The sequence below is a fragment of the Mustela nivalis genome (assembly GCF_964662115.1).
Source record: "Mustela nivalis genome assembly, chromosome: 10".
Classification (NCBI taxonomy): Eukaryota; Metazoa; Chordata; class Mammalia; order Carnivora; family Mustelidae; genus Mustela; species Mustela nivalis.
This window is the reverse complement of record NC_139029.1, coordinates 11,401,278-11,415,546: the sequence shown is the minus strand read 5'-3', so window position 1 is coordinate 11,415,546 and position 14,269 is coordinate 11,401,278. Positions and strand designations below refer to the sequence as shown.

At 53.0% G+C, this 14,269-nt stretch overlaps 1 protein-coding gene across 9 annotated transcripts in view; it reads right to left on the bottom strand.

The window, feature by feature from the left end:
- Positions 1-14,269, bottom strand: part of ARHGEF10L (Rho guanine nucleotide exchange factor 10 like) — a 156,890-nt gene that overhangs the window by 120,587 nt on the left and 22,034 nt on the right. The window contains exon 1 of one of the 9 annotated variants that reach the window (XM_082685567.1): positions 7,575-7,841. The exons of 7 other annotated variants lie outside the window; for them this stretch is intronic. The gene's annotated coding sequence lies outside the window, so the exon portion shown is untranslated. Of the gene's footprint in view, positions 1-6,188; positions 6,212-7,574; positions 7,842-14,269 lie in introns of those variants that run through there. One more of the 9 variants, XM_082685568.1, reaches the window with a different exon arrangement.

Sequence of the window (14,269 nt, the reverse complement as noted above, 5' to 3'; positions counted from 1 at the left end):
TATGTCCTCGCGGCTTGGCCCAGACCATCCCCCCATCCTCACAATGGCCCTGTGAAACAGGAGTTACAATCCCCATCTTTCCGTGGGAACCTCTGACCAAAGCAGGCAAAGGCCTGCCGGAGATCACACAGCTAGTAAGACATGGGATTCGAACCCAGGGTGTAAAGTCCCAAATCTGTGTTCTCATTCTTGCTCGTGTGACAGTACCAAGAGGACAAAAAGTGGGGCGGGGCCCTCAGTGTCCCCACAGGGCCTCCTACCCGGTCTTCAAGGGAAGCCTTGCTCGGTTGGCCAGCAGGAGACTCCCAAACCCCAGCCCAGGTCCCAGCAGAGCCTCACACGCCTCGAGCAGAGGGAGCTCCCTGCGTGCCCACAGCACCCCTGCACTCAGGTGTCCTGAACTTGGTCCCGCCTGCCAGGGACCCCAAACCACCTGTCCCCACTTTGCAAAGAGGGAATCTGAGGGCCAGGTTCAGAGGAGCCAGAGGGCGCCCCTTAGCCCCTGGGGTGGTCCTAACAGCAGGAAGAAACCGGGGGTGGCGGCAAGCACAGGCTTCGCAGGCAGACCCTCCCAGTGCCAACCCCAGGCCCATCCCATTAGCTGCGTGAAGCGGAGGAGGCCTCCTGCCTGCTCTGTGCCTCAGTTCCCTCCTCCATGTAAAACAGGGCAGCCCCAGACCACTGGACAGTAATGGCAATCGAACGCTCCCGCCTGGCTTGGAGCAGTTGCCCTTCCTTCCTCTGGAGGGCTCCTCCCGCCCAGCAGCTCGGGGGAAACTCGGAACCTGGCAGGCCCCCAAGCAGCCAGCCCCAGAGATCTACATTCAGACCTGGATTTGTACGGTTAATATTTACCTGCTTGAGACCCAAATCTCCTTGGGGCGTCAGCATGACGAATCACTCAGCCCTGAGAACTCAAACGAAGCTGGATCACGAGGTGGGAGGCACAGGGCCGAGCCAGTCTCTCCAGGGCACCCAGATCCAGCCTGGCTCGGGAAGGACAGATCTTCCCTGCCCCCCAGGACCCCCTGCAGACCAGATGCATCCCTCTGCCCCACAGCCCCCCACTTGGGAGACCCAGAGCCCCGGTCGCAGGACGATCCCAGGAACCAAGGAGGCCATGCGAAGGGGAAGGCCAGGGCCAAGAGAGGTGGCCCGACAGATGTGAGACTCGCCCCCCGAGTCAGTGGGCTGGGGAAGTGGCTGTCCACACCACAACCATCAAATGGAGATTTCACTCTACAGGTCTAGACCTCGGTTTTCTGATTTCAATAATAAGTCTGAGGCAGGGAATGGGCTGTCAGACTCAACGCTCCAGCCAGCAGCACCAAGGGGCGTCAAGCCCCGTTTCACAGGTGAGAAACCTGAGCTCCCAGCCTGAGTCCGCTCGCAGATCTCTGCGGTTAGTCAGAGGTGGAGGTGGGATTCAAGCCGCTGCCTTCGGCTCAGGTCATGATCTCAGGGTCCTGGGATCGAGTCCCACATCGGGCTCTCTGCCCCACAGGGGGCCTGCTTCCCTTCCTCTCTCTCTGCCTGCTTCTCTGCCTACTTGTGATCTCTGTCTGTCAAATAAATAAATAAAATCTTTAAAAAAAAAAAAAAAAGAACCAGCCACCCAGGCCACCCAGCCTGTCGGCCCCCAGAGCCCCATGTGTCAGCTCACCCCATCAGAGGCTCCCTGCGCGCCAGGCACTGTTCTAAGTGCTGTGTGTGCGACAACTCTCCGAAACAGTCCAAGAACCACAGGAGGGAGAGGCTGTCCTACCCCCACTGGACAGGTTGGGAAACAGCTGAAACACAGAGGCCACACGGGACACCCAGGGAATAAGAGGCAAAAGCGGGGATCAGAACCGGAAGCCAAGGCTCTTAGCTGTCACGGCATCTACTCACTCCCACCCCCCAACATTACACGGCCCTCTCACCAGCACCCCCAAACAGAGGCAGAGCCCTGAGCTGCAGGAGAGACCTGATGGAGAGCTGCCATGGGCTCGCCAAGGTGGCAGAGTGCAGGCGCTCTGACCCGCAGGAGGAAAGGGCTAAAGGCTGAGGAGGCCAAGGAGGGGTGAAAGCCGGGGAGGCCCCTCAGTAGGAGGAGCTCACAGGAGGGTGTCATTCCCTTGCCCGCACTCAGTCTACAGCCCCCTGGTTACAAACTCCTCAGCATGGTACAGACCTCCCCACTGACCAACAATGAACGTTTGCTGAGCACCTACTGCCGGCCAGACCTCACAGGGAAACAGGCATGGAAAACAAGAGTCAGCCTGAGCTCCAGGAGCAGAAGAGGCTCCCCCCACCAGCCGTGACCACCTGCCTTCCCAAGGGCAAGGCCCTTCCTTGGCCTGGAAGCTGTGCCCCACCTCATCTGCCTGGGACACTGCCACCTTCATTTTGGGCCTTGACACAAAATGACTGTGGGGACATTTCTTCATGGTGCCCACTGACCGAGCTGTCCACTTGCCCGTCTGAGCACCTGACAACTGGGTTGGAATCATTTGCTTTGTTTTCTGACCCCCCACCAGACTGTGAGTTCCTTGAGGGCAGAAGGAATGCCTTTCATTTCGGTCCCAGCACGGTACTCAGCACGTGATAGAGATTCGAGAGATGATGGATGGATGGATAAATGATTGGGTGGGGGGTGGGGGGGATCAGCGGGTTCATGGGTAGATGGGTAAGTGGGCAAGTTAACGAGTGGATGGTAGATGATGGGTGGATGGGCGGGTCTGGATGGGCGCATGATGAATAAATGGGCGGGCGGATGGGACGTGAATGATGGATGAAGGGGTGGATGGATGATGGATAATGGATGGACGGAAGATGGATGAATGGGTGGGTAGATGGATAGACCGGAGGGAAGGAGGGGTGGATAATGGATGGATGGCTGGGTGAATGGATGAATAGATGATGGATGAATGGGTATATGGGTAGATGGGTAGGTGGGTGGGTGGATGATGAATTGATGAATGGGTGGTAAATGGATGGATGGGTGGGTGGGTTGATGGGTGGATGGGTGGATGGATGGGTGGGTGGATAAATAAGTGGTGAACTAATGACAGGAGTCCACAAGTAGTGACCAGAGGACACTGGGCTCAGGGCCCTACTTCAATCTGGAAATTACCAGAGCTAAACTACCCAGAAATCCCAGCCTTGCCCCAGGTACTTTGTCCAACCCAACCATTTTCTAGACATGTTTCCCCAACCTGGCCAAGCATCCCCGTGTAATCACCGTGTAGCTGCTTCACCAGGTTGCAGAACAGATGACATAATGTCCAAGACTGCCACCTGCCTAACAATTACGTCCTCGACACCCTCCCCTGGGCTGGGCCATGGCAAGCCTTGACACATACTTGTTGAATGAATGACAAATAGACACACAGAAGACCTAGGGAGTCTTAACACATAGAGATTTCTGGGCCCCTGCTGAGATCTAACTGGTTCCAAGAATCTCTAAGGGGTGACTCAAGAATTCATATTTTGTTCTAAAGCTTCCTGGCAATTCCAGTAACCAGCCAGGTTTGGAAAACCCTAGCTTACAGGGAAGAGAGGTCACCGGCTACAGAAGGCTGTGACTGCAGATGAGGATGTCTCTGTGCAGGACCAGACAAAGCCATTACCAACCCCAGCGGGCCATTCTTCTAAGCACTGTTTGGTTCAAAGAGAGCCTAACAGCCTTTTTCAAAGTGTGGCCCTTGAACTCCAGACTTGAGAACCACTTGAATGAGGAGGCTTTTTTAAAAATGTAGATTTTGGGGCGCCTGGGTGGCTCAGTGGGTTAAGCCACTGCCTTCGGCTCGGGTCGTGATCCCAGGATCCTGGGATGGAGTCCCTCATAGGGCTCTCTGCTCAGCAGGGAGCCTGCTTCCCTCTCTCTCTCTCTCTCTGACTGCCTCTACTTGTAATCTACTTGTCTACTTGTAATCTCTGTCTGTCAAATAAACAAATAAAAATCTTTTTTAAAAAATGTAGATTCTGGGGACACCTGGGTGGCTCAGTTGGTTGGGCAGCTGCCTTCGGCTCAGGTCATGATCCAGTGACCTGGGATCGCGTCCTGTATCGGGGGTCCTTGCTCGGCGGGGAGCCTGCTTCTCCCTCTGCCTCTCCCTGCTATTCTGTCTACCTGTGCTCACTCTCTCTCTCTGACAAATAAATAAAATCTTTTAAAAAAAAATGTAGATTTGGGGGCACCTGGGTGGTACAGTCAGTTGAGCACCTGACTCTTGGCTTCAGCTCAGGTCATGTTCTCAGGGTCATGCGATCAAGCCCCACATAGGGCTCCCACACTCAGCATGGAGTCTGCCTGAGTTTCTCTCTCTTCCTCTGCCCCTCCCCACCATGCTCACATGCACACACCCTCTCTCTAAAATAAATAACTAAATCCTTATTTTTTAAAAAATGTAGATTTTAAAGTCCGGCCCAAACTACAAATTTAGAGTCTCTTGGGGTGAGGCCCAAGAATCCGCATTACTAGCAGGCTGTCCAGGCAAGCCTACAGTACATAGCTATATGAGAATCACCGGTTCGTGGGTTCTCCAGGGTGCTAAGATCACTTGACATGCACCTCCACACACACACCTCAATTTCTGAGAAAGGCAAGTTCGGACAGAACATCTTCAGTGACACTGAGAAACCCAACAAGCTAGAGGAGGAGACCGAAAGTACCAAATGTGCCCATTTCTCAGAACATCAGCCTTGAGAGGAATCAACAGATCACTAAGCCCTGCCTCTCATCTTACAGATGAGGAAACCAAGGCCCACAGAGGGCTGTGTCTTGCCCAAGGTCATAAAAGGTGAATGCCAGAGCCGGGACAGAAGCCAGGTGGCCATGTCCCAGGCTCACGGTCCCAGGCTGCCCTGGTCTACAGAGCGGGCTCTGCTCCTCCCTGGCATCCTCTGTACCTGCTCCCAAGTGAGCCAGGGGCCCTGGGAAGAGCCTCCACAGGGCACAGGCTGCCAGTTCAGGACATCTCAGCCCGTTCTTCTGCCCCAGGAAGACACGGTGGCTCCAATCACGGAAACCTCCTGCTGCTTCTACCACCAACAGTGATGAGGTAATTCATGCTCAGAGGGCAATGGTTCTGTGGAGCCCAGGGAGACAAGGTGGGCTCCTGAAGAGTTGGCTGTCACAGATCAGGGGGGATGTCACCCCAAAACACCACTATTAGTCCACAGAGTCTGAGTTTAAAAGTTTAAAACAGTCCTGATGAACCACCATCAAGGTTTCTTAATCTGCATATTCAAGGGAACACCTATGTCCGGAAAGATGTTAATAGGGGTTCACCAAAAAAAAAAAAAAAAAAAAGTGTTCAGTGGTCCAAGACTATGGAAGAACAAGAGTAGAAATCCTCCCTCCTGAAGATTAACGATACTCAACATGTTAAAGGCACTGAGAAGTCCTGTAGTTTCAGAATCTGCTTAATCATGATACACATGAAGCAAGTTGTCAATGAAGAGGAGGATCATGTCTTGCTCAATGTCACAGGGCCAGAAGAAAGGAGCAATGGGACTTGAGCAAGGGAGCCTGCCCCCTGAGTCCACTCCAGAGATCAACATGCTCAGTGTTCAGCAAGACGATTCCTTTTCAATGATCACTAGTGTTGTTGTGTTTGTTCTGATGGGAGGGAGAGTGGGTGGGCAGGATCTGGCAGGAAGTCATGACCATGAGAGCAGCCAGAAGTTGGGGTTAATGATCCAGCTTCTCGAATCCTCTTCTGTTCCTGGGTCTGCTGCCATTGGCTGTGAGACCTGAGGCAAGTCACAGCCCGTCTGCAGACTAAGATGTCTCCAGACACAAAATTAGGAGCCTGGACTACATGGTCCCAGAAGGCCCTTCCAGCTCTAAATGAGTCTCTGACTTCGTTGTCCTACCTCAGCTCCTGTTTTCCTCCCCACTGGCCACAACCTCTCCCTGGTCCCAAGTCCCTTTCCCTGTAAACAGCAGAGGCCGCTCTCCGGGCATGCTGCCAGGCAGGGCTGAGCTCTGGCCAATGGTGGAAGAAGCACACTTTGCTCTCCCTGCCACTGTCCCTTCAAGGGTCTCCACAGCCATTTTGCATTTCCAGGTGGGCCCCTCACAGCCATTTCTCAAGCATGGATGGACGGGGTGGATCTTCCCATCCGGAGCCCCAGAGAGATGGTTTTGCAGAGAGCTCCACATGAGGGCACATGGAGGAGGAAGTACCCCGCACACATACCCTCAGCACTGCCTCATACACAGGAAATTCCATCCCTGGACCCTCTAGAAAGTTCACCAGCCTCTCTGCACCTCGCTGCTGCAGCACAGCCAATGGTATCGGCCTCCCTGTTGGGCACGCCCCAGTGCTCCATCAGTGCGTGGATCATAAGCGGCTCTCAATCAGGCTCTCTGAGTTGTTTCTTCAGTTCAATCTCCCCTGGTTCCCTGGGCAACAGACAGGAAGTAGGAAAAGTGGCAAATGTCTGACTCATGGATTCCTAGAAACCTGAGATCTTAGACTCGTGGATTATCAGAATTAGTAGAGACTCTAGGTTCTCAACCTGCCCATTTACCAGAAGAGGAAATCAAGGCTCGGGGAAAAGTCAAGGATGGGGTGAAATGTTGCCCAAGCTCTCCTGGCTGGTTTGAGGAAGAGGTGGATGCCCGGTTCCCGGCCGGGTGATCTTCCTCAGGCCCTGGGGTAGTAAAAAGAGTGGCAAGGCTAAGGGGTCCGGGATGCTGGGGTTCTCATGGCAAGTCTGCCACAAGTAGCTGTGACATGGTGAACAAGGCACTTTGGCCACTGAAGCACCAAGGCTTCATGATGAAACAAGGGATCAGACTAGATTGGGCGCCCCAAAGTGGGATGGACAGAATGCGGGAGCCCCCAAAAGATTCTCTCAGGTGATGTGCCAAGGAAGGACTCGGCTGAACAGAGTCTCACAGGGACAGGAGGGGTTTCAAGGGATGACTCAGGAGTCAGGTGGATCGGGGTTCAAGTTCTGCCATTTGCTAGCTGTGTGGTTTGGGGCAAATTGCTTGCCCTCTCTGTTCCTCAGCCGCTTCATCTATAAAATGAAGATAAGAACTATGCACACCTCACGAGACTGCCACAAAGAACCAAAAGGTTAATACGTGATGCCCAGCATACTCTGGGGCCTCGGCAAACACTGGTTATTGTTTCGATCCTTCGCAGTCACATTTAATACCATCCCTGCCTCATGGTTGAGGTAACCAAGACCCCAGGGAAGCCAGACACCTGCCCAGAGTGTTGGGGCTCACAAGGGGCAGGGCTCTGCTAATGGTTCCCCATCGCTCCTGGTGCCCCCCAACGATGAGGCCTCTGCCCTCCCTGCAGGGAGACCACCTCCGTCACTGACCCCACGTGACCTGGCCCAGCCCCAGAGGGTTTTCCAATCACTTACTGGGGAAGAAACCAGCCCCCAGGAAACTGCTCAAACAGTCCATGGGGCTCTGGCTCCCAAGGCCAACTCCCAGTCCCCAGCAACAGCCCAGATCCTCCTCCCCAGAGACCGCAAGAGGACAACATCCGCAGGCACAAGGGGAAATGTAGATGGTGACCTATAACTGGAGCCCCAGTGAGGCCCTCCCAGGGGTTACTCACCACCTGCTTCCACCCTGGAGACTCTGGTTGTTTCACTCAGGGGACCAGTCCCCCAGTCTGGATGCCCTGTTATGCTGTGTGACCTCAGGCAAGTTGCTTAACCTCTCTGAGCCTCAGGAATCTTTGTAGAAAGGAGAGATGAGCAGTTTGGGAAGCACTAAAGCAGCAGCAGGGTTGGGGCGCCTGGCTGGCTCTCGATCTCGGAGTCATGAGTTTAGGCAAAAGCCAGTGGCCACTTTCTGTCTCCTCCCGCATGAAACTCTTGATCTCGGGGTCATGAGTTTAAGTTCCATATCGGGTGTAGAGATTACTTAAAAATCAAATCTTTAAAAAAAAAAAAAAAGGAAAGAAAGAAACACCAAGGTTCACAGAATGATCTAGGAATCACAGAGCCTGTGACGGCTTCCAAAGGTCTCCCTGATGTCTCTCGTCCCTTCCAACCCAGGCTCCACCCAGAACAAAAAGTTCTGGTCATGTCCCTCCCTAGCCTGAAACACTTGACTGGCTCCCTATGGTGCTCAAGATAAAGGGCAAAGGCCTAGTGAGAGACACAGAGCAACTCAGCTGTGACTTCCAGAGGCCCCTCCCTGGCAGGACAGGGCCCTACTAAACGCTCATCCCCAGCCTTTGTTCATGCCCAGAAGCCTCCCCAAAATGCCTCTTGGCTGCATGGCTCAGACACTTCCCTGGGACACCCCCTGGAGTCCCCAAGGCCTGGGTTAGGCACTGTCCCATCTTTCCATCTATACGTATGCGCGCTCATCTTCCTTGTCTTCCGTGCCCTCGGGCCACTGCCACTTAGGATTCCCGCCCTGTTACTCCCCCAAAACTGCTCTTACAGAAGACCTGAGCTGCCTCCATGTGGCCAAAGCCAGTGGCCACTTTCTGTCTCAACTCTCATGGATTCTCAGTGACCAGCAGCCCTGTCGACCAAGAGCCCTTTTCCAAGACGGTCTCCCATACCTGCTTCCCAGACACCCCACTCTCCCTTCTCCTCCCAGCCCCCCTCCATCCATATGACCAGACCTCTCCACACACCTTCCCTCTGGGGGCTCCCACTTGCCCCCACTATATGCTAATGGTGCCCCAGCCCAAATCTCAGCCCAGGGGCCCCCCACTCAAACTTCTAAGCAGTCTCTTCACATGAACCTGTCCTTGATTGGAGTCTTGCACTCTCAAAATCCCATGCTCCCCATCCTCTCTTAACTGTCTTACTTCCTGACACCACCACCCACCCACACACTCATAAGAAGATTCTAGAACATACTCCATTCCTCTTATTCCTTCACCCGCTGTGAACCACCTACTGGGAATTCCAGCCAAGCTTTCTCTGATCACCTGAATCCAGCCATCGCTCTCCAACTCAGAACACCCCTCAACCTTCCTCTGGGCCCAGCCCACCCCAGCCCATGTGTCCAGTTCTCCTCCCTGCCGCCAGAGCACCCCGCCCAAATCAGAGTGTACAAGGGTCCGGCGGGTCGTGCTGGGTCAGCCAGATGGCATGCGGGCACTGCGGGCTACCTGCGGGCCAGGCTTCCTGTCGCTAAGCTTTGTGACTGTCCCTCAGCCCACGGCGAATACTCAAGTGCTTCCATGGAATAGGCACCCGGTAAATTATTTTTGAATAAGTTACGTGGGAAAAGGTAAATTTCCTAAGAGGGTTATTAACAGCTGGAATCTTGGATTTGTATCTCCTTAATAAAGGTCTCTATGTGAAATGAGGAACACGAACGTCCAACAGCTTCCCGTGGCACCTAAATTAACCATCCTACCTGCTTGCCTTCTTTTTTTTTTTTAAGCTTTTTTTTATTTATTAATTGGACAGAGAGAAATCACAAGTAGACAGAGAGGCAGCCAGAGAGAGAGAGAGAGAAAGGGAAGCAGGCTCCCTGCCAAGCAGAGAGCCCGACGCAGGACTCAATCCCAAGACCCTGAGATCATGACCCAAGCCGAAGGCAGTGGCTTAACCCACTGAGCCACCCAGGCGCCCCCCTGCTTGCCTTCTTAACACCACCTTCGTTCCCTTGCCCGCTGCAGGCTCTGGGATTTCTGCTGCTTAAACAGGCCATCCTGGCCACAGGGCCTTTGCATTTGCCATACCCCTGCCTGGAATTCTTTCCCCTCCGTGCTTTGTCAGTCAGTCTCAGCTTAAGTGTGTCTCTTCAGAAAAGCACCCCGGACCACCTCTAGCTAACAAATTCTGCAGCCCACCTCCCCCCCACACACCACCTCCACCACCAACCCGACACCCCAGTTACTCTACTCCCATCACATCGCATCATCTTGCTCCCTTCGTAGGACTTATCCCATGACATGCGGTCATTTCATTCATTCGTTTGACTGGTCTGGGATCTGTCTCCTCCCCACCTCGAAAGGTCCGCAAGGGCCAGGCTACTGCCTGGTCCCCACTGGAATACCGCTAAGCTCTTTGCGGGGCCACGGGCTGTCCTGGACAGGCCGCCTGCACCCTCGCTACGTCCACCCACCCTGGGACACCTCTGCCAGGTCACCCCCATCTTGCTGATGAGCAAGTCGGAACAAAGAGGGGTCAAGTGGGTTTTCCAAGGTCTGGTGTGGGAAGAGGTACAGCAGGGGCCACGTCTCCATCCATCCCCGACGCCCAGCCCAGGTCTGGCCTTATAAAACCCGGGGCCTGCAAAACAAGCAAAGCAGTCACGGGAAAAATGAACCGCGCGCGCCACAGTGTTGAGAGTGGCTGTCTGCGGGTGGCGGAAGAAAGGGCAAGCTTCATTTTCTTCTGTATTTTCCAAGTTCTCCTCCCTGGTCACGCAATACATGCATAATTTCAAGTAAAACAAACCCATACTTTAAAAGACATTCAAAGGCTCTGGGTAATGTCTGGGTTCAGGAATATTTTTCTTCCATTTCCAGAGACTGTTACTCGTCTATTTAATTTAAATCATTGTTTTTCTAGGGAAATTGAATAAAAAGCCCGCATTTTTAAAGCTCCTTCCAAGTCTGCCCACTTCAAACAATGAAGAGAGGGAAGTATTGGGAGCTGGTCCCCGCCTTGTCCCCTTGCTGGAGTTCAGGGGCGCATACCAATCAGGCAGCCGCTAGAAGGGGGAGTTCCATGAGGCCAGGCTCTCCAGGAGGAGGAGGGAGCCAGAGCCAGAAAGGCCACCTCGTCCAGGGTCCTCCACACCGTCCCGGGGCGGGCTCCCCCAACCACCTGCTCTGCCCCGGACTTGGGGGTCTACCTGAAAAGAAGTGGAAGGCGGGGCTCGGTCAAGACCACCCACTCGACGGAAAGGTCTGTGGGAAGATAAATCCCCTGGCAGGGGGTCAGCACCAGGCTCTCACCGAGAGGTGGGAACAGCCCATGCTTCTGGCCAAGTGGTCAGCTTGGCTGCCCTATTTCCCACAGCATGTGGGCGCTGCTGCCGGGGACGCCAAAGGCACGGCCAGGCCGGGCCCTGGACAATGGACACACGGGTGAGAGCTACGCTCTGGGCTAGAGAGAACGAGATGAACTCTGGCTGCTTCCACCCCTCACAGCTGCCTGGCCCTGGGCCTCCGCCTCACTGGGAGCAAAATGGAAATGTTACAACCTACCCCGCAGCCTGGCTGAGGACCAGACAAGCTCCCGTGAGCCACAGGCCTGCCCCTCCGTACCTAGGAGCTCTCTCTGTAAATGCAAGCCTTTACTCTTAGCTCCTTCCTGACATCAGGCCCAGGGCGCCCATCTGGGCCAATGGTTCTACTCTAAGCCCTGACCCTATGCCACAGGGTGATGAACCCGGCTACATGGGTTAAAAAACATACAGTAACTTCAAATAAAGACTAGTAAAGTGTGCTGGGATCGCACACGTGCAGCGCATTCTCTCCCTGCCCTCCTCAGAAGGAAGAAGTAAACAGCATAGAGGAAGAAATCCATCGTAGAGGGATCTCGGGGCCTGGCCCGGCTCCAATCCTGCCACTTACACTGTGTCCTTGGGAAAGTCAAGCAACCTAAGACTCAGTTTCCCCATCTGTAAGGTGGGCTCACGGTACCCAAGTGCAGGATCGGTATGGGGATTAAATGAACAGATGCATGAATGAACAACACCTGGCACATATAGGCATAAACAGGCGTTGTCTTTGAACAAACAAGCACTCAGTCAATGCCTATCTCAAGGGTAGAAGCAGCAGAAGCAACAAGAAATACCAGGTAACCTAAAAATCAGTCACTTTCATCTTTGGCTTTTCTGGTATTATTGAAGTTGGGGGGAGGGCAGCAGACTCATCTTCTTGATTCTCCTTTGTCTGGCCTGATATCAAAATGAATACCAGGCAGGGGCAGCAGCAAGCTTCGGGAATAAGAAGAAGTTACTGTGAAACTTTTTTTTTTTTTTTTTAAGATTTTTATTTATTTATTTATTTGACAGACACGGATTACAAACAGGCAGAGAGGCAGGCAGAGAGAGAGGGAAGCAGGCTCCCCGCAGAGCAGAGAGCCTGATTCAGGGCTCGATCCCAGGACCCTGAGATCATGACCTGAGCCAAACGCAGAGGCTTAACCCACTGAGCCACCGAGGAGCCCCAAGAAGCTACTGAGAAACTTTAAAGCTTTGCAGGGGCTGGAGATCCACAGAGTATGATGCCCCCGGCAGGCCTGCCTTGGCAGGGTCCCTTTGCCGGTTCCCAGAGGACGCATTGCCCTCTGACCTCAGCCTTCACCACAGCCCTGCCACATGCTCTGCCACAGCCCTGCAGACTTTGGGCTCACCTGACACCAGAGCCTGGCTGATCTCCCAATAGCTATACCTCTGAGCCTTTGCACATGCTGTTCCTTCTATCCAGACCCCTCCCCTCTCCCCACCCCATTCTCCCTCTATTCACAGCTCATGCCTTCGTGGCAGGTAAGTGTGCCCATGTCTGTCTCCCATCCAGAGCTCTCATAACCCTGTCCTTCCAAGAGTCTGACTCTGCCTCTCACACTGTCCCTGAACCCACAGGGATGGGTCACGCCTGCTATTGTCTAAGCCAGGCCCAAACAGCTCTAGTCACCCTAGTGTGTATCCTGGATATCACATCTTCACCACCTCTGAGTGTTTGACTTGTCCATGGTCCTCGGGCACCACTGCTACTTTGCCTCACAAATGTCTGGGTCTCCTTGAGTGTGGTTATTCAATTAATGGCAAAGCCGGGCCCTCAATTAACTGAGCCTTATCCTCATCACATCTCCCCGACCCCCAGCGGACACACTGTAATACAACAACTCGTTTTCTGGAGTGTAGAGTTCGTTTGAGAGTGATTTGTGACCCCTACAACCACAGGAGGCCCAGCCCAGTGGCTGCCCCTCTCATTTTGTACCCGTGAGGACCCTAAACTAGCCCTAAGGAGGGGTCACACCAGAATGCGAGCCCCAGGCAAGGGCTTGCCCAAGTCACTCACTGCTGGATCCCTGTGATACACTGGTAAATATTTAACAGTTGCCTGGTGTGGGGGGTTGGGGGGTGTGCTGTCAGTCATTAAGCGTCTGCCTTCGGCTCAGGTCATGATCCCACAGTCCTGGGATCCAGCCCCATATCGTGCTCCCTGCTTGGCAGGAAGCCTGCTTCTCCCTCTCCCACTCCCCCTGCTTGTGTTCCCTCTCTCTCGCTGTCTCTCTCTGTCAAATAAATAAATGAAATCTTTTAAAAAACAAAAGAAGGAGGGGTGCCTGGGTGGCTCAGTGGGTTAAGCCACTGCCTTTGGCTTGGGTCATGATCTCAGAGTCCTGGGATAGAGCCCCACATCGGGCTCTCTGCTCAGCAGGGAGCCTGCTTCCCCCCCTGTCTCTGCCAATCTCTCTGCCTACTTGTGATCTCTCTCAAATAAATAAATAAATAGGGGCACCTGGGTGGCTCAGTGGGTTAAGCCGCTGCCTTCGGCTCAGGTCATGATCTCGGGGTCCTGGGATCGAGTCCCACATCGGGCTCTCTGCTCGGCAGGGAGCCTGCTTCCCTCTCTCTCTCTCTCTGACTGCCTCTCCATCTACTTGTGATTTCTCTCTGTCAAATAAATAAATAAAATCTTTAAAAAAAAAAAATAAAATAAATAAATAAATAAATAAATAAATAAAAACAAAAAACAAAAGAAGGGGATGCCTGGGTGGCTCAGTGGGTTAAAGCCTCTGCCTTCAGCTCAGGTGATGGGTCTCAGGGTAGGGGTCTCAGGGTGGGAGCGGGCCGGCATTGGGCTCTCTGCTCTGCAGGAAGCCTGCTTCCCCCTCTCTCTCTGCCTGCCTCTCTGCTTACTTGTGATCTCTGTCTGTCAAATAAATTAAAAAATAATAATAATTTAAAAATTTAAAAATAATAAAAAACAAAAAAAGAATTAACAATTAGCTCTCGTCGGGGGAAAATACTTCTGACTTGCAGTATGCCAATTTCTGTGGTGTAAATCCTCTCCCTGTGGCCAGTTTCAAGCTACTCAGGTGATACCAGTAAACACAGAGCTGAAGACATCCAAGAGCACAGCTGTGTGCACAGTCTATACATATACACGCAAATCTGTGCACATATACATGCGTACACATACAGATGTATATACCTGCATATAATGTATATGCATCTAAACCACAAAAACATAGGCAATAGTAAAATACAGTGAAATAACTAGAAAGTACTATATTTTGAGTATAGATTACCCTTGTTCTTAGCATAATTTCTTTAATTATAAGCTTATATAGTACAAATTTTTATACTGGC